Here is a 24,711-nt window from a genome sequence, read left to right as displayed (position 1 = left end):
GAAACTAGATCTAAAGACTTGATCAGATTTTAGCAAGACATTTTTGGCAAGAATTCTTCCTAGATGGGGCTGTCAGTGTCCTGTTGCATCACACCAGAAGGTTCAGAGTGACGGGCTGTCACATGAGTGAAGCTAAGATTGATGAGTGGGTTCAGATGGTGAAAACCTGGCCCGTGCATTGTCAAGTTATTTCTTCACTTATAACCAGTAAGACCTCTGTGGGCCAATGATTGGCATCATGTGACTATTCAGTCTTCCTTGAACCTTTCACCTCAGGTGTCAGCATCCGATAATGATCATTGCCTGAGTCAGTTCTTTCATCAGGGGTTGCAAAATTGTAATGCTATTAGTCCTTCACCATTTACGAGGGGGCATTGTTGTGTAAAGAAGAGCTTCTAGGGGCACCTGGGTGGCTCAGTTGGTTAAGCATCCGACTTTGGCTCAGGTCATGATCTCGCGGTTTGTGAGTTTGAGTCCCGCATCGGGCTCTGTGCTGACAGCTTGGAGCCCGCAGCCTGCTTCGGATTCTGTGTCTCCGTCTTTCTCTGCCCCTCCCCGACTTGTGCTCTGTCTCTCTCTGTCTATCAAAAATAAATAAAATGTAAAAAAAAAATTTTTTTTTAAAAGAAGAGCTTCTTCCTCCCATTGACTAGGGCAGAATGAATTCTTTCCTTTTAGTTACTATGTTTGAGAGTAAGGATTTGATTCAGTAGATGCCTCCAGTGTTGACAGATTTTTCCTGTTTTCTCTCTCTCTGAGTATCATTATGAACTCAGTGAACTTTTTTTTTTTTTTTTTTTTTTTTTTTTTTAAGTAGGCCTCATGCCCAGCAGGGAGCCCAACGCAGGGCTTGAACTTAGGATCCTGAGATCAAGATCTCAGATCAAGAGTCGGACACTCAACCAACTGAGCCACCCAGGCATCATGATCATGAACTCAGTGATCTTTAAAAATACAGTTAAGGGGCGCCTGGGTGGCGCAGTCGGTTAAGCGTCTGACTTCAGCCAGGTCACGATCTCGCGGTCCGTGAGTTCGAGCCCCTCGTCGGGCTCTGGGCTGATGGCTCGGATCCTGGAGCCTGTTTCCGATTCTGTGTCTCCCTCTCTCTCTGCCCCTCCCCCGTTCATGCTCTGTCTCTCTCTGTCCCAAAAATAAATAAAAAACGTTGAAAAAAAAATAAATAAAAAAAATAAAAATACAGTTAAGATGTTTCATTCCATTGCATTCATTATTTTTTAAAAATAACCTTTGGGGGGCCCCCGGGTGGCTCAGTCAGGTTAAGCGTCCCACTACAGCTCAGGTCCTGATCTCAGAGTTCAGCCCCACATCCGGCTTTCTGCTGTCAGTCCAGAGCCTGCTTTGGATCCTCTGTCTCCCTTTCCCTTTCTCTCTCTCAAAAATAAATTAATTTAAAAAAAAAAAGACCTTAGAATTCTGGAATAATTTTATATTTGTGGAAAAGTTGCAAAGATAATACAGAGAGTTCCTATGTGCTTTTGGGGTTCCTTTAAAAAAACTGAGAAATCAATATTGATGCATTTCTAATATATATATATATATTTAAAGGTTTTATTTTTAAGTAATCTCTACGCCCAGCATGGGGCTGGAACTCACAACCTCGAGATCAAGACTCCAATGTTCTACCAACTGAGCCAGCCAGGTGCCCCAATACGTCACTATTATCTGAACACCAAAGTTTGATTTAGACTTTAGTTTTCCCACTAATGTCCTTTATCTGTTGCAGGATCCATTCTAGGATCATTCATTCATTCATTCTCTTTGATGCTTACAAATTACCCAATTCAGTCAAGTGGGAGCCCTGTCGGACTGGCTCCGGAGCCTGTCTACTTGACCGTGACCCTAAGTAGTCTTTGATAAGCGCCTATGCTTTCTGGCCCAACACGATGTCCCAGGCTCACCTGGATTTGATTTCATTGCCGACAGAGGTAGATTTAACTGGAGAGTTTAGGATTTTCAGTTTTTCCTGAAAAGTCAGCTGACCTGGCAACACCGAATGTGCATTCCTGCTTGGCAGAAATTGGCCGCAGCTCAGGAGGGCTGCCCCATTTAGACAGGGTGTGTGCACAGCCCTCTGGTTTGACATATGCCTCACCAGTCCCTATGACTGGTCTGTGCCGTGCCTCCGTGTAAGCTGCCTGGATTCTGTAGGCATTTGAGGTCGCTCTCTTGCTGCTTTCCTCCCTCCTGTCTTTCCTTCCTATTTGTGCAGTGCCTCTTAAGCACGACCACTCTGTGAGGTGCTGGGGTTCCAAAGGCAAACAAGACAATATGTGGGGTATCTTGCTTGTTTGGTCTCAGATCTGTTCCCTGACCTTTTGCAAATGCTGTTTCCCAGGCACCGCTGCCAGCTGGCTCCCAGCTAAGTTGAGCCAAAAAGAGTGATGGGGGGGTGGGGGGGAGTTGTTAGATTGGATGGTGGGGACAACGGGAGGAGCTAGGATGTTCCCCTCTTCCCAACTCCAGGGAGGAATTTTCAGCAGAGGCTGAGTCTCCTCCGTGGCTTAGCTCCTCACCTGGCAACCCCTGCTGTGCTTCTGGCTCCTTGGTGGCCCCAGAGAGGGACGCTGCCTCTTCCCAGTGACAGCAGCTTCCCACTGTTGCTAAAGCCCACGGTTGCCCCACCATCACCGACTCGGCTGCTAAGCTGTGGGCTCATCTGTGTAATCAGTCCCTTGTGTGAATTTCCCTCTGTTTGAAAGCCCTAGAATGGTTTCTGTCTTTCGGATACAAAAGATCTGGCTCCTAATCTCCCGGAGCACATACTGGTTCCTTCACCTGCACTGACTGGCTTCGTGACTCTTGGCAAATTATTTAATCTCTCTCAACCTCAGTCTTCCTTGTCAGGAAAATAGGAAAATATAGTACCCATCTCATACGATTGTTGTGAGGATTAAATGCAGTGATGCGTATAAGGTGCTTAGCTCAGTCCCTGGAACATAACACACCTCGGAAATGCTACTTACTCTTATGCTTTAGGGTACAAACCATACCTGACTCCACCAGGGACTTCTTTCTCTGTGGCTCCACAGACACACAGCTGCTGTTTATTGAGCACCTTACTATTACCAAGATCCTGTTTACTTTTTTATTTTTTTTTAAGTTTATTTACTTATTTTGAGAGAGAGAAAGAGAGAGAGGGAGAGAATCCCAAACAGGCTCCGCACTGTCAGAGCAGAGCCCAAGGTGGGACTTGAACTTACAAACCGCGAGATCATGACCTGAGCTGAAATCATGAGTCGGACACTTAGCCGACCAAGCCACCCAGGCACCCCACTCAGGTGCCCCTATTTTTTATTTTTAAAGTGTATTTACTTATTGGGGGAGAGAAAGAGAGAGAGAGGGAGAGAGAATCCCAAGCAGGCTCTGCACTGTCAGCTCAGAGCCCGATGCAGGGTTTGAACTCACAAACTATGAGATCATGACCTGAATCGAAACCAGAAGTCAGAGGCTTAATCTTGGTAAATATCTTTAAGGTATAGGTATTATTATTTTCCCCATTTTCCAGAGAAGGAAGTAAAAGCACAGAGTTTGAACTGCTTGCTCAAGATCTCACAACTGATACAGGCATGGTTAACCTGAGTAAGCTGCCTACAGTGCCCATGCTCTTTAACCTGTATATAAACTTTGCCCAATGTGTTTGACCCCATTTGTTATAATATGTAAAAAATAGATGTCTGTCCCCTCCAGGAGCTCATGGTCTAGCTGGGGAGACAGGCTTGGGAATTGCTAAGCACGATGCAGTGTGGTGTAAGCTAATCATTCTTTTGTGTGCTTGTTCATTCAATCAATCATTCATCCATTCAGCAAGGTCTGGACACCAATAATATGCCAATCCCTGTGCTAAGGGCTGGTGAGGAGGCTGATGTAGTCTTGGGGGACCCAGACCTGCACACCTTCTCTAGCCACTGAGCGCAGGGTGGTGGAAGGGGAGGCTTCTAACATTTCCTGATTTTATTCCTCCAAAGCACAGGGCTTTGGAGTCAGACACGGTTGCATTTGCCTCCTTCTTCTTGATTTACTTGCTGTGTGACCTCTTGCAAATCACTTAACCTCTCTGTGCTTACTTATACATGTAAAACAGGGGATAATAGTAATACTGCACAGGCTTAATGTTAGGGCAGAATGAGATGATGAATTCAATGCTCTTAGAGTGCTGGGTATACAGCAAGGGCTTAATTATTAGTTGTTAGTATTATTTGTTGATGACGTGGTTGATTGCCCGTGACCACCAACAATGGAAAACTTTTGTTCTAAATACTGTGTCCCTTACTTTGCCAAAGTTTTGCTGGTCTAACAACCAGATGCATTCCTTCTGGCTTTTGAACTGACAAGTCTCAGCAGGGTGAAAACAATGCCAGCAGGCATGACAGACAAATCGTTGTTGAAGACACAAAGTCGGCTGTTGATTTCCAGGTGCTAATGTAGAAGCAGTGGAGAGGGCTCCAAGGTCTGCAGCCTTCCTCCGCCCTCCCAGCAAGCCCGACCCTGCCTGGCTCCAGATCGGTCATGCCTGGATGGGTTTAAAGAGCCTCAACCCATTCTAGTGGAGAAGATTTGAATTTCATTCCACAGACTTGGATGGGAAACGACGTAAGACTGTTTACTTTTCTGTAGCAACGTAATTTCTTTTTCTGGCTTCTTCTTCCAGGAAACAGAAACTTACTGTCAGCCAATTTCAAGTCTAATGATGACCCATATGCTGAAGACTCCCAAATCAATATCTCCAGCATCTTCGCTGAAATCTAAGCACACACTTATCTGTCTTCTTGACCGTGTCACATGGATGTTCAACAGGCATCTCCAAATGAATAATTATCCAAAACTGAACTCTGGAATTTTCTTCCCAACCCTGCTTTTATAGTTTTCTCCATCACCGGAATTTCTAGCATCATGGGGTAAGAGGAGCGTTTTTGTTGTTGTTGTTGTTGTTATTCATAATTAGTCTTTTCCAACCAGACTTGAGTTTATGCTAATGAGGTGACTCTTGGTGGGCCCTTGGATAGCTTCAAACGGGGCTGGTTGCCAGGTGAGCCAACCCTGGCATTAGAGGTTTGGAACTTTCTACTCTATCACCTCCCTCCACTTGCTGGGAGGAGACAGGGGCTAGAGATTAATTTATTGGCCACTGGTAAGTAACTCAGTCAATCATGCCTAAATAATGGGACCTCCATAAAAACTCCCAAATGATGGGGTTTGAGGAGCTTCCAGGCTGGTGATCACATAGAGGTGCTGGGGGGTGATGGCACATTCTGAGAGGACGTGGCAGCTCTGCATGTTCTCCCCCAGTGCCTTGCCGCATGCATTTCTTCCATTCATCTGTTTTGGACTTGTGTCCTTTATAACAAACCAGTAAGTGTAGGGGCACCTGGGGGCTCAGTCGGTTAAGCATCTGACTTCGGCTTAGGTCATGATCTTGCAGCTCATAGGTTTAAGCCCCTCATCAGGCTCTGCCCTTATAGCTGGGAGCTGAGAGCCTGCTTCAGATTATGTGTCTCCCTCTCTCTCTGCCCCTCCCCGGCTCACACACTCTCTTTCTCTTTCTCTGTCATATAAATAAACATTAAAAATATTTTAATTAAAAAAAATAAAATGATAAACCAGTAAATGTAAATAAAATGTTTCCCTGAGTTTTGTGAGGGAAAATGTTCTAGGATATTATCAAACATGTTCTAGGATGTTCTAGAATGTTATCAAACCCGAGAGGTAGTTGTGGGAATTCCCAACTTTGTTGCCAAGGTGGACAGAAATGTGGGCGCCATGGGCACCCACGGCTTATGACTGGCATCTTACGGGACTGAGTCCTTAACCTGTGGGGTCTGAACTAATTCCAGGTAGCTAGTGTCCAAATTAAATTAAATTCCAGGACAGCCAGTTGGTGTCCAGAGACTCTGAAAATGGGTCGATGGAGGGAAAAAAAACCTCCCATGCATTTGGTGCCAGAAACGTGAGTAGAAGCAGATCTTAGTAGTAGTGCCCCATTAGAATGCAAACTCAATACAGGCAGGGGCCTGGGGATGTCTGGGACACCCCAGAAGGTGCTTGCCTGTCACATAGTAAGTGCTTAATAAATATTTGTTAAATGGATGAATTTGGAGTTCGCCACTCTTTTCCCCAGGATAGTGTTTAAGTTCCAAAGAACTTACAAAGTGCCAAGATGTCGAGGAAAGGTGTCTTCCTTCCTTGTTAAAGCAAAGAACACCTTCTGCTGATATACCAAACACCCCTTCATGACGGTCTGATCCCTCCCCTCTTTCACGGCTGTGCCCCTAATGTGCTGCCCACTCCTTCTGGTCAGTCCTCTGCAGTCTGGCTCTCACGCATGTCACCAACTTCCCCAATGAATGGATGCTTTTCGGCCCTTAATTTACTTTCCCTCTCTGCAGGTTTTATCCTGTGGACCACTCACGCCTTCATGAATTTTTTTCTTAAAAAATGTTTAAAAAATATTTGTTTACTTATTTATTTTTTTTGAGAGAGAGACAGAGCGAGAGCAGGGGAGGGGCAGAGAGAGAGGGAGATAGAGAATCCAAAGCAGGCTCCAGGCTGTCAGCACAGAGCCCGACGCGGGGCTCGAACCCACAAACTTCTAGATCATGACCTGAGCCGAAGTCGGACAGTTAACTGACTGAGGCATCCAGGCACCCGCAAATTGTTTGTTTTCTTGATTTTCATGATGCGATGTGTTAAATTTCTTTTGTCTTATATAGCTGGTTGTTTCCTATTAGATGCCTATGTGAGCTCCACTTCCACACAGGGCTTCATGCCAAGCCTTCTTCCCTTCTCTCCTCTCCTCTCCCCTCTCCTCTCCCCTCCCCTCCCCTCCCCTCCCCTCCCCTCCCCTCCCCTCCTCTCCTCTCCCCTCCCCTCCCCTCCTCTCCTCTCCTCTCCTCTCCTCTCGTCCCCTCCCCTCCCCTCCCCTCCCCTCCCCTCCCTTCACCTCCCCTCCTCTCCTCTCCTCTCCCCTCCCCTCCCCTCCCCTCCCCTCCTCTCCTCTCCCCTCCCCTCCTCTCCTCTCCTCTCCTCCCCTCTCCTCTCCTCTCCTCTCGTCCCTTCCTCTCCCCTCCCCTCCTTTCCCTTTCCCTCCTCTCTCTGTCCTTCTTCCTGCCTATAGAGTAAGCTCACTGACTTTCATGACTACCTCCTGGGCTTAAATCCTTCTCTTAATCTTCAGACCCAATTCGATGGCCTGCAAGGGATCCCTCTCTAAATGTCCCATAGACACCACAAATTCCACAAGTCCAAAGTTTAAAAACCCTCCAGACAGAGTTGCCCTTCCTGGCAAATGGATTCATGGACTCACCAAACATTCACTGGTCCAAGATGGAAACCCAGCACAATTCCTGCCTGCCCTTTGCTTAGTTGCATATCTAATCCATCGTGAATTCTAGAAATCCCACTTCCTGATAATCTAGAACTGTCCACGTCTTCCTACAGCCAATCCCATAGGTCATGTTGCCGTCTCTTCTCAGACGGCTGCTCTTCTGGTATCTTTTCAGGTCCCCTGAACCAAAGAGATGTTTCTAGAGTACAGACTTGATCCTCATATGAAACGCCTTCCATGGCTTTGACTCTTCTCGGAATAAATTCCTGAGCCCCTGCTTACAATGACCTGCTTGATATAGCCCCTACCGCTGTTCTACCACCACGGCTTGCCTTCTGCCCTCTGGACAAGCGGAACTTCTTTCTTTCCCTCAACCTGCCATGATTTTCAGTGCTTTGCATTTTTGTTTTTAATTTTTTTTAAAGTTTATTTATTTTGAGAAAAAAAGTGAAAGAACACAGGCAGAGGAGGGGCAGAGAGGGAGAGAAAAGATCCCAAGCAGGCTCTGCACTGTTAGCGTAGAGTCCAATGTGGGCCATGAACCTACAAACTACGAGATCATGACCCAAGCTGAAATCAAGAGTTGGATGCTTAACGGACTGAGCAACCCAGGTGCCCCTCAATGCTTTGCATTCTTTTTTTTTTTTTTTTTTTTTTTTTTTTGGGACAGAGAGAGACAGAGCATGAACAGGGGAGGGACAGAGAGAGAGGGAGACACAGAATCGGAAACAGGCTCCAGGCTCCGAGCCATCAGCCCAGAGCCTGATGCGGGGCTCGAACTCACAGACCGCGAGATCGTGACCTGGCTGAAGTCGGACGCTTAACCGACTGCGCCACCCAGGCGCCCCAATGCTTTGCATTCTTAAAGGAAGATGAGTGTTGTTATGTATTTATTATTTTATTTTTTAAATACATTTTTTAAAAGTTTATTTGAGAGAGAGAGAAAGAGCAGAGCAGGAGAGGGGCAGAGAGATAGAGAAAGAGAGAGAGAGGGAGGGAGGGAGACAGAGGATCCTGAGGGGGCTCTGCACTGACAGCAGAGAGCACAATTTGGCCCTCAAACTCACAAACCGTTAGATCGTGACCTGAGCTAAAGTTGGACACTTAACCGACTGAGCCCGCCCAGGTGCCCCTATATTTTTTTAAGTTTGTTTTTTTAGTAATTTTTACACCCAATGTGAGGCTTTAACTCATGACCCCATGACCAAGAGTCACATGCTCCTCCAGTCAAGCCAGCCAAGTGCTGCATTCTTGCTGGCGGGGATGTTTGTCTGCAAAACTGCCTTTCCCAATTTCTCTTTCATCTCCTTCATTTCTTCCGTTTGTCTGGTAACTCTTGTGCATCCACCAAGCATCTGCTTAAAAACTACCCCTCTAGGAAGTTTTCCCCATCTTTCCAAGTCTGGTGCAGCACAGAGTGCTATGTGTTCACCAAACTCAGATTCTTTTACTTCTTGGGCTTGTAGCTGGACTGTATTTCCCAGGCTTCTGTGCAGATGGTGGAGTCATGTGACTCATGGCTTGAACACCTATTCAAATCTCACCTAATGAAAACCTCCTGGGGCGCCTGGGTGGCTCAGTCGGTTGAGCGTCCGACTTCAGCTCAGGTCACCATCTCACGGTTCGTGAGTTCGAGCCCCGCGTCAGGCTCTGGGCTGATGGCTCAGAGCCTGGAGCCTGCTTCCGATTCTGTGTCTCCCTCTCTCTCTGCCCCTCCCCCATTCATGCTCTGTCTCTCTCTGTCTCAAAAATAAATAAACATTAAAAAAATAAAAAATAAAAAAACCTCCTGTGTCACCCCCGACTTTAGTCTCTCTTTTCCTCCTCTGCCAGATGGATGCAGGGGACACCGTGGAGAACTCTAATACCTCAGGGGAAGGGGGTGGAGCCATTAGAAAAAGGGGTCTGGATCCCTGCATGACTGTGTGGAGCAGAGCCCCACCTGCCTTCTCCCCAACCAGCATTTAATTGTAACATGAGTGAGAAGTAAACTGGATTGTATTGAGTCATTGAGACTTGGAGGTAGTTAGTTATAGCAGTTAGCCTACCCTGATACATGTATTCAGATTAATTGTTCTTCTCTCCCCACCCCCCCATTCTCCCATGGAATCCTTTACCTCCCACCCCAGCACTTAGCATATTGAATAGCAACAGCCTCTCACCTGTCTGTCTCTTCACCTGACCATGAAGCTGTGGGAAGACAGGGACGGACCATGCCCGTCTCGTCTTAGGTGTAAGCCGGCATTCAGCTCAGCACCTGGCTTGTTGCAGCCACTAAATAAATATTTGTGGAATTGCTTTGTGGTTGTTGAGCTCTCTGTTCCTGAATGCGTGTTTTGGTAAGTTGCCCAGGACTGGGATTCCTCCTGCATCTTGCAGTCCTCTCCTGACACCCAGGACCTGCCTTCCAACCAGTCTGGTAGCTGGGGCTCCCAGATGACACAGCCCCCAAAGTTGGTCCGCCTCCCGGAATTCCCAATATTGCCACCGTTCCCAGGCTTGGGCCTCCGCCCACCTGTCAGGATCCCTGACACTGCCTGATTGACTCATGTCTGCTGTCTGCCTTCTGGATGTCACATTTCCTTCTGCTGGACTGGATTTCTTCTCAAGTCTTGTGACTTTTCTAGTTGTAAGCCGAGGCTCTGACAATAGGACAATCACCAAGACATGTTTTAGCAAAAAGAAATGGGGGCAGGAAACAGGGCATACGGTGTGCAATCACTTGTGAAAAATATAAAACAGATAAAGTACTTTGGAATTTGCATGAAACATCTTCAGAAGAACACATCAGAAAACCAGAAACAGTGCAGAGGTAGGGGGTGGGGAGTAATGTATAAGAATGAAGAAAACGGTAGAAGGTCACACTGCTGAGTTTTATAGGTTACCAGGGAGGGATGTGAGGGGAGAACGAGAAAGGGTGGGAGCACCAAGAAAAGAAGAACAGAAAAGGCTGTGCTAAAAATGCACAACGTGATTCCATTTTTGACTTAAGAAAAATTACATCGTGAACATGGGTACACATCTAAGGGGAGAAAATTCACATGCAAGAAAACCTACCAAGCAAAACAAGGCCACAACAATCACAAAATATATACCATGGGTGGAAGATCAGGAAATTCACGGAAGACCACAACGGTGTTAAAACTCGGGCTCCCGGGGACTGACCTGGATTATTATCCTGGCTCCACCCCTTTCCTACCACCAGACTCTGGACAAGTTCTTTAATCCCTCTGAACCTCAACTTCTTCCTCTGTAAAATGTGAGTAATAACAGTGTCTTTCTCAAGGGCCGCTATGAGGCGTGAATATGGAATGAGGTCATGTCTGGAAAACACTTAGCCCCATGACTGATGTGCCATAAGGGCTTAATAAATGGGGGTCACAAACATTCCAGGGCCAGCATGCCATGAATCTCTGGCTGTTCCTTGGTTCTACCAGGCTTACCGGCCTGGCCAAGAGTAGCGGCCCAGATGTGCCCCCCATGAAGACAGACTTGCCAGCCTCAACACCCCTTCCTGTGGTCTAAAATGCAGACTCTGGGGCAAGACTACTGCACCAATTGCTAGCCAGGGAAACTTGGCTCAGGTTTCCTTCTTTCTCATGGGTGCAGAATATTCCATTGCAAATATACCACGTATTCTTGTCCTCCGATTCTTTTTTTTTTAAGGGTTTATTTATTTATTTTGAGAGAGAGCGAGCGAGTGAGCAGTGGAGGGGCAGAGAGAGAGGGAGACAGAGAATCCCAAGCAGGCACTGTCAGCACAGAGCCCAACATGGGGCTTGAACTCATGAACCGTGAATTCATGTCTTGAGCCGAAATCAAGAGTCAGACGCCTAACCACCTAAGCCACCCAGGTTCCCCATTGTCCTCCGACTCTCAATGTCAACTTTATCGTATAATAAATTCCTAAACCTACTTGTGTCTGTTGCTGAGCCATCTGCTCTACTGCACTTTGTTTTCTGTACTAATGCCACACTGTTTAACTATTTAACTATTATTAACTACAATAATATTAGGTTTTTACTAAAGGGCGAAGCCCCTTTCACACCTTCTATTTTTCAGAGTATTCTAGTCCATGCTTGTCTTTTTGGTCTTCTGGATGAACTTTGACTTGGTGAAATCTGCATCCCTACTTCCAAAATAAGAATTCTTTTGGAGTTTTGTTTGGCCTGTCTTTGTACAGTGTGGATGCTTTGACAATTCTTGTGTTCCTAGTCAGCAAGATGGGCAGTTTCTCCATAAAGCATTATCAATCTTCCTTAATAAAATTTTGTAGTTAAAAAAATAATTCCTGTATATTTTTGCTAGTAAGCCACAAAAAAAAATCTGCGTGTGGAAGTTTGTGGGAAAAACTGATAGATTTGCCTACATAAAAATTAAAAACCTCCACATGGTAAAAAGTACTGCTATCACAATTAGGACCATTGAGGGAAATTGAGGGAATTACTTGCAACGTAAATGACAGAAGAGGGTTAATATCTTTTCATTATTCTTTAAAAAAAATTTTTTTAATGCTTATTTTTGAGAGACAGAGCACGAGTGGGGGAGGGACAGAGGGAGAGAGAGACACAGAATCCAAAGCAGGCTTCAGGCTCTGAGCTGTCAGCACAGAGCCCAACACGGGCCTCAAACCCGCATGAACCGTGAGATCATGACCTGAGCTGAAGTCAGACGTTTAACCGACTGAGCCACCCAGGCACCCCTCATTATTCTTTCTAAGAGCTCTTATAAATAGGAAAAGAGGTATATTCTGATAGAAAAATGGGGAAGGTATGCGAACGGATAACTAGCAAAGGAATAAATGCAACTAGCCAATAAACATATGAAAAAAATCTACCTCAAATGCTGTCAGAGCATCAAAGAGACATTTTTCATCTAGCATAGATTTTAAAGAGTAATGCTACTCAAATACTATTGTCAAGTATTTGAGAAAAAATACACACATAAAACAGTGGGGTTGTTCATCCTTCTGGGTGGCAGTTTGGCAAGATGGACAGAAAGCCTTAAACATATTCATGTTCTAGTAAAGAAAATGATAGGTGTGTCCAAACATTAATATTTATTTATAATAGAAATACATTGGAAACAACCTATTTGTCAAATAGCAGGGAATTAATTTAAATGGGACCTGGTACATTCTGAATTGTAATGCCACCATTAAAAATTTTGGGGTGGCAGTATTTGACCTGGAAAGATATTAATCATGTGTCATTAAATCAGTGGCTCTCAGCAGCACCTGGGTGGCTCGGTTGGTTAAGAGGCCAACTTCAGCCCAGGTCATGATCTCGTGGTTCATGGGTTCGAGCCCCACGTGAGGCTCTGTACTGACAGCTCAGAGCCTGGAGCCTGCTTCAGATTCTGTGTCTCCCTCTCTGTCTGCTCCTCCCCCAACTCATGCTCTGTCTCTCTCTCTCTCAAAAATAAGTAAACGTTAAAAAAAATTAAATCAGTGGATCTCAAGCCTGGTAGTATATTAGAGTCACCTGAGAAACTTAAAAAAAAAAAAAAAAATCAATGCCCAGGACCCATAGCCAGAGATACTAATTCCACTGGTCTGAGCTAAGACACAGGTACCAGTATTTTTTTTTTATTAAATTAAAATTTTAACTTGGAGATTATTGTAGATTCACGTGTAGCTGTAATAAATAATACAGAGAAACCCCAGTTTCCCCAATAGTGATACCTTGCAATACTGTATTATAGTATCTCACCTAGGATATTGATATTGATGCCATCAAGATAAAGAATTGTTTCCATCACCACAAGGATCTCTTGCATTACCCTTAGAGATGTTATTTCCTTTCCTTGCCTTATTGCACTGTCTAGAATTTACTATGTTGAATAAGATTGGTGATTCTGACATCTTTGCCTTGTTCCTGATCTCCGGAGGAAAGCATTCAGCCTTCCACCATTAAGTTCAATGATAGCTGTAGGTTTTTGTAGATGTCTTTTATCAAGTTAAGAAATGTCCCCTGTGTTCCTAGTTTCCTGAGATTTTTTATCATGAATGGGTATTGAATTTTGCAAATGTTTTTTTCTGCATCAGCTGGCATAGACACATGATTTTCCTTCTTTAGCCTGTTTATATGGTGGATTTCACTGATTTTCGAATACTGAACCAGTATTGCATTCCTGGAACAAACTCCATTTGTTCATAGTGTATACCTCTTTTTTATATATTGTTGACTTCTTTTTGCTACTATTTTGTTAAGGATTTTTGCATCTATGTTCATGAGGGATATGAGTCTGAAGTTTTCTATCATTGTGCTGTCTGTCTCTGGTTTTTGGTATCAGGGTAGTACCAGCTTCATCAAATAAATTGAAAAGCACTCCCTCCTCTTTTACTTTTTGGAAGAGATTATATAGCATTGGTGTTAACTCTCCTTTAAATGCTCAAGCTCCGCCCATTTTTTTCAGTCTGCTTTCTTTCTCTTGCTCAGATTGGGTAATTTCTCTTTTTAATTTATCTGAAATATCACCTGTATAACAGCAAAAACTTTTGGAAAAATTAACCCCTCATTTAGTGCTGGTATGTGAAATCTCTTCCTTCTGCCTCCTGAAGTCTTTCTTGTATTTTTACTTCTTTTTTTTAAAGTTTATTTATTTATTTTGAGAGAGAGAGAGAACAAGTTGGGGAAGGGCAGAGAGAGAGAGAGAGAGAGAGAGAGAGAGAGAGAGAGAGAATCCCAAGCAGGCTCCCAATGTGAGCACAGAGAGAGCCTAACTCAGGGCTTGATCTCACAAACCTCATGACCTGAGCCGAAATCAAGGTGCCCTTCCTATGTTTTTACTTCTGATTCCATTCTTCCACCCAGATCATAAACACCCCCCACAGGACAACCATGGAAAGGTTGTTACATGGATTAGACCTTTACTGTCCTGGAAATTCATTCATTCATTAAACACAGCTTTGAGTCCGGCATGCCATAGTTTTTTGCATGCCTACAATGGGCCAGGAATCAATGAAGAGTAACCCCCAATACAGCTTTGTATTGTTTATATTTTTTGTTTTCTGCATATTATGATGTTTTGATATCTTAAAAGCCTTTCTGGCTGGGGAGAAACTGCCCTTCCTGGAGCTAGAGGATTCCTAGAGATAGCAAAGGTCTCAGCCCAAAGCATACCTTTGAGATGCAAAGTAAAAAATTCAAAGCCACATACACTCTTTCTGGCCTATATATCCCAGGAAGCAATATTCCTCAACCTTAAGTACCCCAGGGCCAGATACCAGGCAACTGGGGACCACGCCTATAGCTAAGAGCCCACTGAAATTATTCAAAGTAGTATTCAATCCTGACCAAGCTTCCCCTTGCTCCTAATTTCTGTCTCCTAACCACGGGAGACAGTAACCACTAACAACTGGTTTCTCCAGTTGACCCTGTGTGGCATGGCATGCTTGCTCTTTCTAGGACTTGTGGTAGAGTAAAATCTGTTTTCCCGAGCCTCTCCTGTGTTCCCTCCTGTGACCATGCTGGACTGACCATCATGTAAGAGCTTCCTCCACGGGAATGCACACTCTAGTGCATGAGACAGACATTGATACGATAGAAATATGCCTGTAAATGTGAAATGATAGCCACGGTGCTCAGAGCAGTTCAACAGGGAGATCTGATCTAGGCCTGGGTAGGTCAGAGAAGGTCTCCTTGGGGAAATGATACATGGGGGAGATCTGAGAGGATGATCAGTAGAAATTAACGAGAGAGAACAGCATGTATAGAGGCATCACAATAGGACCCGGTGCATAGGATGACCAGCCATCTCACTTGTGTGAGGTTGAATGGGTTGGGGTGAGTTCTGGGCACCAGATTTTCAGTTTGAAAACTGGGACAGTTCTGGGCAAAGCATTCTAAGTCCCCAGGGATGGGGGGTGAGGGGTAAGGGAGGAAAGGTAGTTTCTGGGACACGGGACCCTCATTAGTGATACTGGGAAATCTGTGGGCAAACCGGGATGAGGTGATCACCCTGCATGGCACCTTCAGGAAACTGAGGAAGGTTCTTAGAGTGATTGCTCTCAGAAGCAGACCCTGAGAAGAGGATTCCGGTGCAAGTGGTTTATTTGGGAGGTGGAAGAGTAGGGGAATGGGGAAATGAGACAGGGGAGGGAAGGCAGCCAGTAAAGGGTACACTCTTGTATCAATATTCTCCAGAGAAATGCAACCCATAGGAGATATATGGATACATGATAGATAGATAGATAGATAGATAGATAGATAGATGAGGAGATGGATAAAGAGGTGGGTATAGATGTACACAAAGATATTCATGTTAAGGAATTAATTCAACACAAATATGGGGCTAGCAAGTCCTAACTCTGTAGGGTAAACTGGCAGGCTGCAGACTCAGGCAGGAATTCCTGCAGTCTTGAGGCAGAATTTCTTCTTTGGGGAACCCCACTTTTGCTTTTTAGATCTTCAACTGATGAAAGCCCATCCATATCATTGGGAACAACCTCCCTTACTTAAAGTCAACTGATTGTAGATGTTAATCACATTTACCAAATACCTTCATAGCCACACTTTGATTAGTATTTGATTCAGTAACTAGGTACTACCTCACAGGAAATTAACCATCACAACTCTCAAGCCAGTGACCATGACAGGCAATGGGTTTAATTCTGCTGGCACACACTGGGGCACACACCTCAGGATGATCCACCCAGGTGAGGACCTTGGGCATTTACACCCCATCTCTCATCAGCCATTGTCTGAGGGCTGCTGGGGGTGGGAGACAGGTAGGCAAGGAGTTTGAGAGACCAGAGGAGACACTCAGGCAAAAAAGAGCAAGCCTGTGGTTGAAAGTCAGCAGACACACGCTAGAGTGGGGAGGATGAGAGGAAGGATGGAGCATGTGCCCCAGGATGGCCTCCGTGAGTGGAGCACACAGCACAAAGGAGAAAGAAACTCAACCATAAAGAGTCTTGCAGGCCATATGAGAACTGAAGTCTTAGGTTAAGAACCATTGGGGGCACCTGAGTGGCTTGGTTGGTTGAGTGTCCAACTCTTGATTTCAGCTCAGTTCATAATTTCATGATTCATGAGATCGAGCCCTGCCTGCATCAGGCTGTATGCTGACAGTATAGAACCTGATTGGGATTCTCTCTTTCTCCCTCCATCTCTACACCTCCCCCGCTTGTGCACACATGTGTGCTCACTCTCTAAATAAATAAATAAGTAAATATTAAAAAAATAAATAAACATTTAGAACAAAGAACAGTGGAAAGCCATTATATTGGGGGAGGTGGAGGCCCATGAGCAGCTTTGTGCTTTCAAAAGATCTTTAGGCTGCCGTGAAAACAATGGGAGTTGGAAAGGGGCAAAGAGGATACTGAGCCACTGGCTGGGAGGATCTTGCCGGAGTCCCGGTTGGATGGTGGCATCTGGGGGTAGGTGGTAACAGGGACAATGGAGAGAAGATGGATGGTGGGGCCGTTTAGGCAACTAAAGCAACAGGTCTTGGTTATGGATCCGGGTTATTGGCAGTAGGGTAAAGGAGTGTATCAAAGCCAACCTTGCTCTAGTTTTTGTTTTTTAATTTAAAAACTTTTATTCGTTTCTTTACTCATTTTGATAGCTGGGGCTCCAGTATGGACCAAACAGCCCAGAAGTTGCCTGCAACCAGTTTGGTTATGAAAATGACCTTAAGCTGACCTTACCTGCTGCTTGAGCTGTTTCCACATCCTAAGATGCTTATTGCACAACCAGAAACCTCCTGTTGAAAATACAGCTGGAAGCCAGCGTAAATGGAGGGTAACGTGGCAAACATTCCTCTGGTCCCTCAGCGTGAGGGCACATCCCGTAATGAGACCAGCAGTGGCTTGAGGATGAGAAATCAGACACCCAGATCCTGCCACCTTGAAACAGGTACCCTTAACCCTCTCACCTTCATTGTCCCAAACATTGGATGTTCCCTGAAAACCACCTGTTTTCTGTGTCCTATTTTGTTTTGTCCACTGTGCAGAACAAAGGATGGATTTACCCACTCTCTGGGGGGGAGGGGATGAGATGGGAAGAGCAATGTCACATTGGGACTTTCCCAGGTGTCCTTGGTTTGGTTTTGCTTTTTAATGTTTGCTTATTTTTGAGAGAGTGACCGTGCAGGCGGGGAGGGGCAGAGAGAGAGAGGGGGACAGAGAATCCGAAGCAGGCTCTGTGCCAACAGCTTTGGTGCTGATGGCAGTGAACCCGATGTCAGGCTCGGACTCATGAACTGCGAGATCATGACCTGAGCTGAAGTCAGGTGCTCAACCAACTGAGGCCCCCAGGTGTCCCCAGTTGTCCTTGGTTTTAAGATGGCAGGCATAATGAGAAAGCACCAGACGGTGGTGACGTAGTTGCAGGAAACTGGAACCCCCCCCCCACACACACACCGTGTCTTATGCCAGGAACATCTTCCTCTGCATGGGACCTTGGCCTAGCTGGCAAACAAGAGGATAGGAACAGAGAGTCTTATGAGCAGACCATACAAATGACTAGAAAACCAAACTGGTCTTTAATTTCCATTGGCATCTGATCTGAGGGCTGTAGTGTTTCTTACATCACCTCCAACCACGGGGCTCAAGCTGGAAATGTAAGGATGTGTGTGTAGAAGTCCCCTTATGATTCACACCTCCCAGTATTCATGTCTTTGGGTAGTCCTCTCCCATGTTGTACTATGATCGGTCTGTAGACAGAATATGGCTTTCAAAGAGTTCATGTCTTAATCCCTGGGACCTGTGATTATGTTATGTTATGTGGCAAGGGGGAATTAAGGTTGAGGATGGAATTAAGATTGCCAGTCAGTTGAGGGAAACTGAAGAGTCAGAACCAGGGAGATCGCTTTATTAGAAAGATTCTACTGGGCATGGCTGGCTTTGAACATGGAAGAAGGCATGAACCAAGAGATTCAGGCAGCCTCTAGAAGCTGGAAAGACAAGGAAATGGATTCTCCTCTCCACCTCCAGAATGAACACAGCCCTGCCCACACCTTGGCGTTAGCTTGGTGAAACCTATGTCAGACTTCTGACATCCAGAACTGTAAAATGATAAATCTGTGTTGTTTTAAGCCACCAAATTTGTGGTAATTTGTTACAGGAACAACATATAACTTAGGAAAAGGAATACTAATACATGATGCGTTCAATAAATATTTGTGAAATTGAATGAACAAAAAGTCTCCACTAAATCCCCTGCTTTGTTTCACCTTAGGGTGAGTCAGAACCCCTTTAAGACCCTCATGACCCTCAGCCCACCATTCCAAACTCATTGGCTCCCCCACTCCTGCAAGAATCCATTTGGATGCCTTGCTTCACCCCAGCTTGGCCATACCATTCTTGCGCTGGTGTGCATTTAAATTTTCATATGCTGTTCCCTCTTCTGGGATCCTCACTCCCCGCCCCCCCCCCCCCACTTGGGAACACCTCCTCACTCTTCAAGATTCAGTTCAAATGTCACCTCCAGATGACCTTCCCTAGCTACTCAGGTCAGAATTAGCACCCACCATAACTTTCTGTATTATCTGTGTCCTGACATTCATTATCTTGTGCTGCATTAAGCATCTTGCCCATCTGACTCCAACCACCTCATAGAGGAGACCTCCACAGGTGGGTTCTGTATCCTAGTCACCCTTGCATGTACTTGGGATAAGGAATCTAGCGACGGAACCACACTCTCAAAGACTACAAACTAGCTGAAGCATCCCGATATTTCCTTCTTTGAACACTCTTCCAGAGATTCGATTCATCTCTGAGTCACCTCTTAAAAAAATTTAAAAAAGACAAATGTAAGCAATGTTTTCTTGATTATAATAGTAATACCTGATCATTGACTCGTGCTTAGGAATCACAGAAATCTACCCAGAGGAAGATAAATTCCCACTCAGACCACCGCCATCATCCGTAAACCCATCACCCATCAAAATGCATAGCTAACATTTCTCTAGTTCTTAATGTGCTGCCGGGCACCAGGCTGAACACTCTGCTGGGGAGGTTCCGTCATCATCCCCATGTACAGATGGAGAAACTGAGGCTGGGGACATTCAGAGGGAGAGTCCCAGTATATGCGCTTTACTCCTTAAGGGTCCACACCTGGTTTCATTAACAGGCAGCAGGGGAGTCTCTCTTTGTCATCCATGTGCTACGTGTGGGGGGTTTTCATCCCTAATCAGCATGAGCTCCTATCTCTCAAATTAGAAGCTTGAAAAGCAAAGATAAAGACTTGAAAGGAAGATTTATGCCACAAGAAGCAAACTCAGAGGACTTTAGGGACCAGGCACATTCCTTAATTGGGGAATCTGGGACAAGTAGTTTTTTCCCAGTTTACACCTGAGCTTTTAATAATGTTATGTTGGTGGTGGTATTTTAACCATACGCGTTTGAATTTTTATGCCACCAAATCCATGGCTTTTTTTTCCTTCTTTTATGTTTTCTGGGTTTCCTTCTGGGCTTTGCAAGCCCTTCTTCGCTCCCAGATTACAAGACTGCCTTCTTCCAGTGTCCTTGGGGTGTTCCATGTTTTGTTTTTCTTACGTACAAATTTTAAAGCTAACCAATCTTTTAAAATATTTGAGGTGAGGGATTCCTGGGTGGCTCAGTTAGCTGAGCATCTGACTCTTGATTTCGGCTCAGGTCATAATCCCAGGATTGTGGGTTTGAGCCCCTCATCAGGCTCTGAACTGAGAGTGGAGTCTGCTTGAGATTCTCTCTTTCTCGCTCTGCCCCTCTACTGCTTGTGCTCTCTCACTCATGTGTGCTCTCTCTCTCTCTCTCAAATAAAAACAAAATAAAATAAAATAAGATGTAAAATAAAATAAAATATTTGAGGTGAGATCTTATTTTTCCTAAACAAAAAGTCAATGTCTCATGCTTTTGTTAGCATGTCACCATCGATCTGAAAAGCCATGTTTTTATTCTTTTTATTTTTCTTTTTAAAAAAATGTTCATTTATTGGGGCGCCTGGGTGGCTCAGTTGGTTAAGCGTCTGACTCCAGCTCAGGTCATGATCTCACAGTCTGTGAGTTCAAGCCCCGCGTGAGGCTCTGTGCTGACAGCTCAGAATCTGGAGCCTGCTTCTGATTCGGTGTCTCCCACTCTCTCTGCCCCTCCTCCATTAGTACTGTGTCTCTCTCACTCTCAAAAATGAATAAATGTTTAAAAAATAAAATATTTTTTTTTAAATGTTCATTTATTTATTTTGAGAGAAAGAGAGAGTGTAAGCAGGGGAGAAGCAGAGAGAGAGAATCCCAACCAGGTTCTGTGCACTGTCAGTGTAGAGCCCCATGTGGGGCTCAATCCCATGAACCGTGGGGTCATGACCTGAGCCAAAATCAAAAGTCAGACGCTTAGGGGAGCCTGGGTGGCTCAGTCGGTTAAGCGGCCGGCTTCGGCTCAGGTCATGATCTCGCGGTCCGTGAGTTCGAGCCCTGCATCGGGCTCTGTGCTGAGAGCTCAGAGCCTGGAGCCTGTTTCAGATTCTGTGTCTCCCTCTCTCTGACCCTCCCCCGTTCATGCTCTGTCTCTCTCTGTCTCAAAAATAAATAAACGTTAAAAAAAATAATTAAAAAAAAAAAAAGTCAGACGCTTAACTGACTGAGCCACCCAGGCACCCCTGAAAAGCCATGCTTTTAAAGAAAAAAAGTTTATGATGGAAGATCTCAAATTTTAAAAAGGTAGTATAATGGTAGAATGATCCCCCAAATACCTATCTCCTGACTTCAACACTTCTCACTCTAAGACTAATTTTTAAAAAAATTGTGGCAAAATACATTTAACACAACATCTGTCATCTTAATCATTCTGAAGTGTGCTTCAGTCATATTAAGTGTCTTCACATTGTGCAAACCATCTCCTCGAAACTAGGGGTTGTTTTATACTTTAACAGCCTTATAGATTTGGACTGGTTCTGGGTTGACTCATCTCTTTGTTTAGAACTGCACTACCCACTGTACTGCTTTGCTTATTTTATTTTAAAAATTATCACATAAGTACGGGCGCCTGGGTGGCTCAGTTGGTTAAGCATCCGACTTCGACTCAGGTCATGATCTCACAGTTTGTGGGTTCAAGTCCCGCATTGGGCTCTGAGCTGGTATCTCAGAGCTTGGAGCCTGCTTCAGATTCTATGTCTCCCTCTCTGCCCCTCCCCAACTCATGCTCGATCTCTCCCTCTCAAAAATAAATAAACATTAAAATTTTTTTTTAAGTATCATACAAGTAAACAGTTCTATGAATTTTAACATATATATGTGTGTGTGTCTATATGTGTGTGTATATATATGTGCATATATATATATATAGATAGATTCGTGTGACCATCGCCACAAACGAAAACACTTTCTTCACCCTGGAAAACTCTCTCGGACCACCCCTCTATAGTCTTTCCCTCCCACTCACTAAGTGGCCACCAATGCATTCTTCATCAACATAGTTTAGTCTTTTGCAGAATGTGGTATACAGGGAATCATACAGTTAGTAATATCTGGAGATTGGCTTTAATCACTCAGCATACTGACTTTGAGATCGACTTAAGTTGTCATGGTTTTCAGCAGTGCGTCCCCCACTGTCGCTGAGGGTGTCCCATTGGATGGCTGTCCCTCACAGAGCTGCTGTACCACAGTTTTAAGTGGATTTTGTTGTCTGATCTGGTGTCTGCTTGGCAAGTTGCCTGTCCATCAACATTGCTCCCATTATATTGTTTCCTCTGTGTCTTGACTATTCTAGATACTAATTCCTAGGTCTTCTGTGGTTTCCGTTGCTATTGTGAGTGACTCCTTCAGCCGTTCCATTATCCAGACTAGAAAACTCAGAGATGTTCTAGGAACAAACTTAAAAACAGTGTAAGACCCTTTTGAAGAAAACTAGAAAACTACACAGACAGAGCTGAAGAAAGACTTTAATGCATGATAAGACACGTTTCTGGATGTGAAGACTCAGCTATGGAAAAATATCCATTCTTTCCAAATTAATTGAGGTATTTTGTAGCTCTAATAGATTTCCACCTTTTTCATCACTGTTTTCAAATTAATGGCATAAAATAAGTGACTTTTTATTTTTAATTTTTTTTTCGAGAGGGCACAAGTGAGCAAGGGGCAGAGAAAAAGAGGGAGAGAGAGAGAAAGAGACAAGCGGGGCTCACCCGAAGCGGGGTTCATGTTTACCCAATGTAAGTCTCAAACTCACGAACCGTGAGATCATGACCTGAGGTGAAGTCAGATTAACTTACTGACTGAGCCACCCAGGTGCCCCGTGACTTTTTATTTTTTATTCATTTATATTTTAAACTTTATTTATTTATTTATTTTGAGAGAGACAGAGATAGCGCAAGTGGGGGAGGGGCAGAGAGAGAGAGGGAGAGAGAGAGAATCCCAAGCAGGCTCCGAGCTGTTAGTGCAGACCCCTGTGTGGGGCTTGAACTCATGAACTGTGAGATCATGACCTGACTGAAAACCAAGAGTCGGACGCTTAACCAACTGGAGCCTCCCAGGTGCCCCAAATAAGTGACTTTTAAAGAAAAAATTGTGTTAATTTCCTCTCTATCATGGCTCCCATTCCTTTTTCTCTTTCCAAAAGCTGTCTTTGTATTTTCTTCATTTTTGGCTTGCCTTCACTGTAATCTGAGTATGTCTGGAGGCTCACGTAGCTGATCTCGGAGCAGCTTCACATTCCAGAAGCATACTGTGGCAGGCACAAGTCATTTGGAAAGCCATTCCAACCTTTCTTCCCATCTCATGAAATATCCCTAAGAGGCAGGAAGGGGATTTTATTTTATTTTACTTTATTTTATTTTATTTTATTTATTTTTGCTTTTTTTCCAATATATGAAATTTATTGTCAAATTGGTTTCCATACAACACCCAGTGCTCATCCCAAAAGTGCCCTCCTCAATACCCATCACCCACCCCATCAATCCTCAGTTTGTTCTCAGTTTTTAAGAGTCTCTTATGCTTTGGCTCTCTCCCACTCTAACCTCTTTTTTTTTTTTCCTTCCCCTCCCCATGGGTTTCTGTTAAGTTTCTCAAGATCCACATAAGAGTGAAAACATACGGTATCTGTCTTTCTCTGTATGGCTTATTTCACTTAGCATCACACTCTCCAGTTCCATCCACGTTGCTACGAAGGGCCATATTTCGTTCTTTCTCATTGCCACGTAGTATTCCACTGTGTATATAAACCACAGTTTCTTTATCCATTCATCAGTTGATGGACATTTAGGCTCTTTCCATCATTTGGCTATTGTTGAGAGTGCTGCTATAAACATTGGGGTACAAGTGCCCCTATGCATCAGTACTCCTGTATCCCTTGGGTAAATTCCTAGCAGTGCTACTGCTGGGTCACAGGGTAGGTCTATTTTTAATTTTTTGAGGAACCTCCACACTGTTTTCCAGAGTGGCTGCACCAATGTGCATTCCCACCAACAGTGCAAGAGGGTTCCCGAGGAAGGGGATTTTAATCTTGCACCGTCTTTAAGGATCACTGCTGCCTCCAGGGGCTCCAGTGCGCCCTCCCACACTGCCAGCTCAGCCTTCGCTCCAGTCCCACATCATCACCCCCTGTCCCCATCCCTTGCTTTCTTTTGATGTTGCACTATAGGATTGGTTATAATAATGACATTAGCTATCACATTACTAGAATGTAGCGGGGAGAGGAAGGAGCTAGATGTAAAATACGTAAAGACAGAATTTTTTTTCCAAAATGTTTATTTAGTTTTGAGAGAGAGAGAGAGAGAGAGAGACAGAGACAGAGACAGAGCATGAGCAGGGAAGAGACAGAGAGAGAGGGAGACACAGAATCCAAAGCAGGCTCCAGGCTCTGAGCTGTCAGCACAGAGCCCGACGTGGGACATGAACCCCCAAACTGCAAGATCATGACCTGATCCGAAGTCGATGCTTAACTGACTGAGCCACCCAGGTGCCCCCATAAAGACAGGATTTTTAAAAGTGAGTCAGAAAAAAAGGAGTTTGTGACCACACACACACACACACACACACACTCACATCATTTTATTGACTGGTCCTTTCAAATAAGCAGTGCTTGGTTTTACCACTTCTGTTCTGTTTCCTTTCTTTTTCCCAACTCCTGTTTGTAATTTTGTACATTTTCTCCCTCTGCTTTCTTTTGATTTGTTTTGTTTTACTTTCACTAATTTTTTTTCTTTTTTTTTTATGTTTATTTACTTATTTACAGTAAGAGAGAGTGTGTGCAGGGAAGGGGCAGAGACAGAGGGAGAGAGGGAGAATCCCAAGCAGGCTCCAAGCTGTCAGCACAGAGCCCAATGTGGGGCTCCATCCCACAAACCATGAGGATCATGACTTGAGCTGAAATCAAGAGTCAGGTGCCCAACTGACTGAGTCACCCAGGCACCCCTACTTTCCTTGATTTCTTGAGTTGAATGCCCAGCTCA

At 44.6% G+C, this 24,711-nt stretch overlaps 1 long non-coding RNA gene across 1 annotated transcript in view; it reads left to right on the top strand.

The window, feature by feature from the left end:
• Positions 1 to 24,711, top strand: part of LOC109255568 (uncharacterized) — a 117,998-nt gene that overhangs the window by 15,532 nt on the left and 77,755 nt on the right. The window contains exons 3-4 of the long non-coding RNA XR_002075298.2: positions 4,670 to 4,916; positions 16,913 to 17,202. This is a non-coding gene — a long non-coding RNA (uncharacterized LOC109255568). The remainder of the gene's footprint in view (positions 1 to 4,669; positions 4,917 to 16,912; positions 17,203 to 24,711) is intronic.

This window comes from Panthera pardus, unplaced genomic scaffold (assembly GCF_024362965.1).
Source record: "Panthera pardus isolate Hobbes unplaced genomic scaffold, ASM2436296v1 HiC_scaffold_5, whole genome shotgun sequence".
Classification (NCBI taxonomy): Eukaryota; Metazoa; Chordata; class Mammalia; order Carnivora; family Felidae; genus Panthera; species Panthera pardus.
This window is presented reverse-complemented; position numbering and strand designations above follow the sequence as displayed.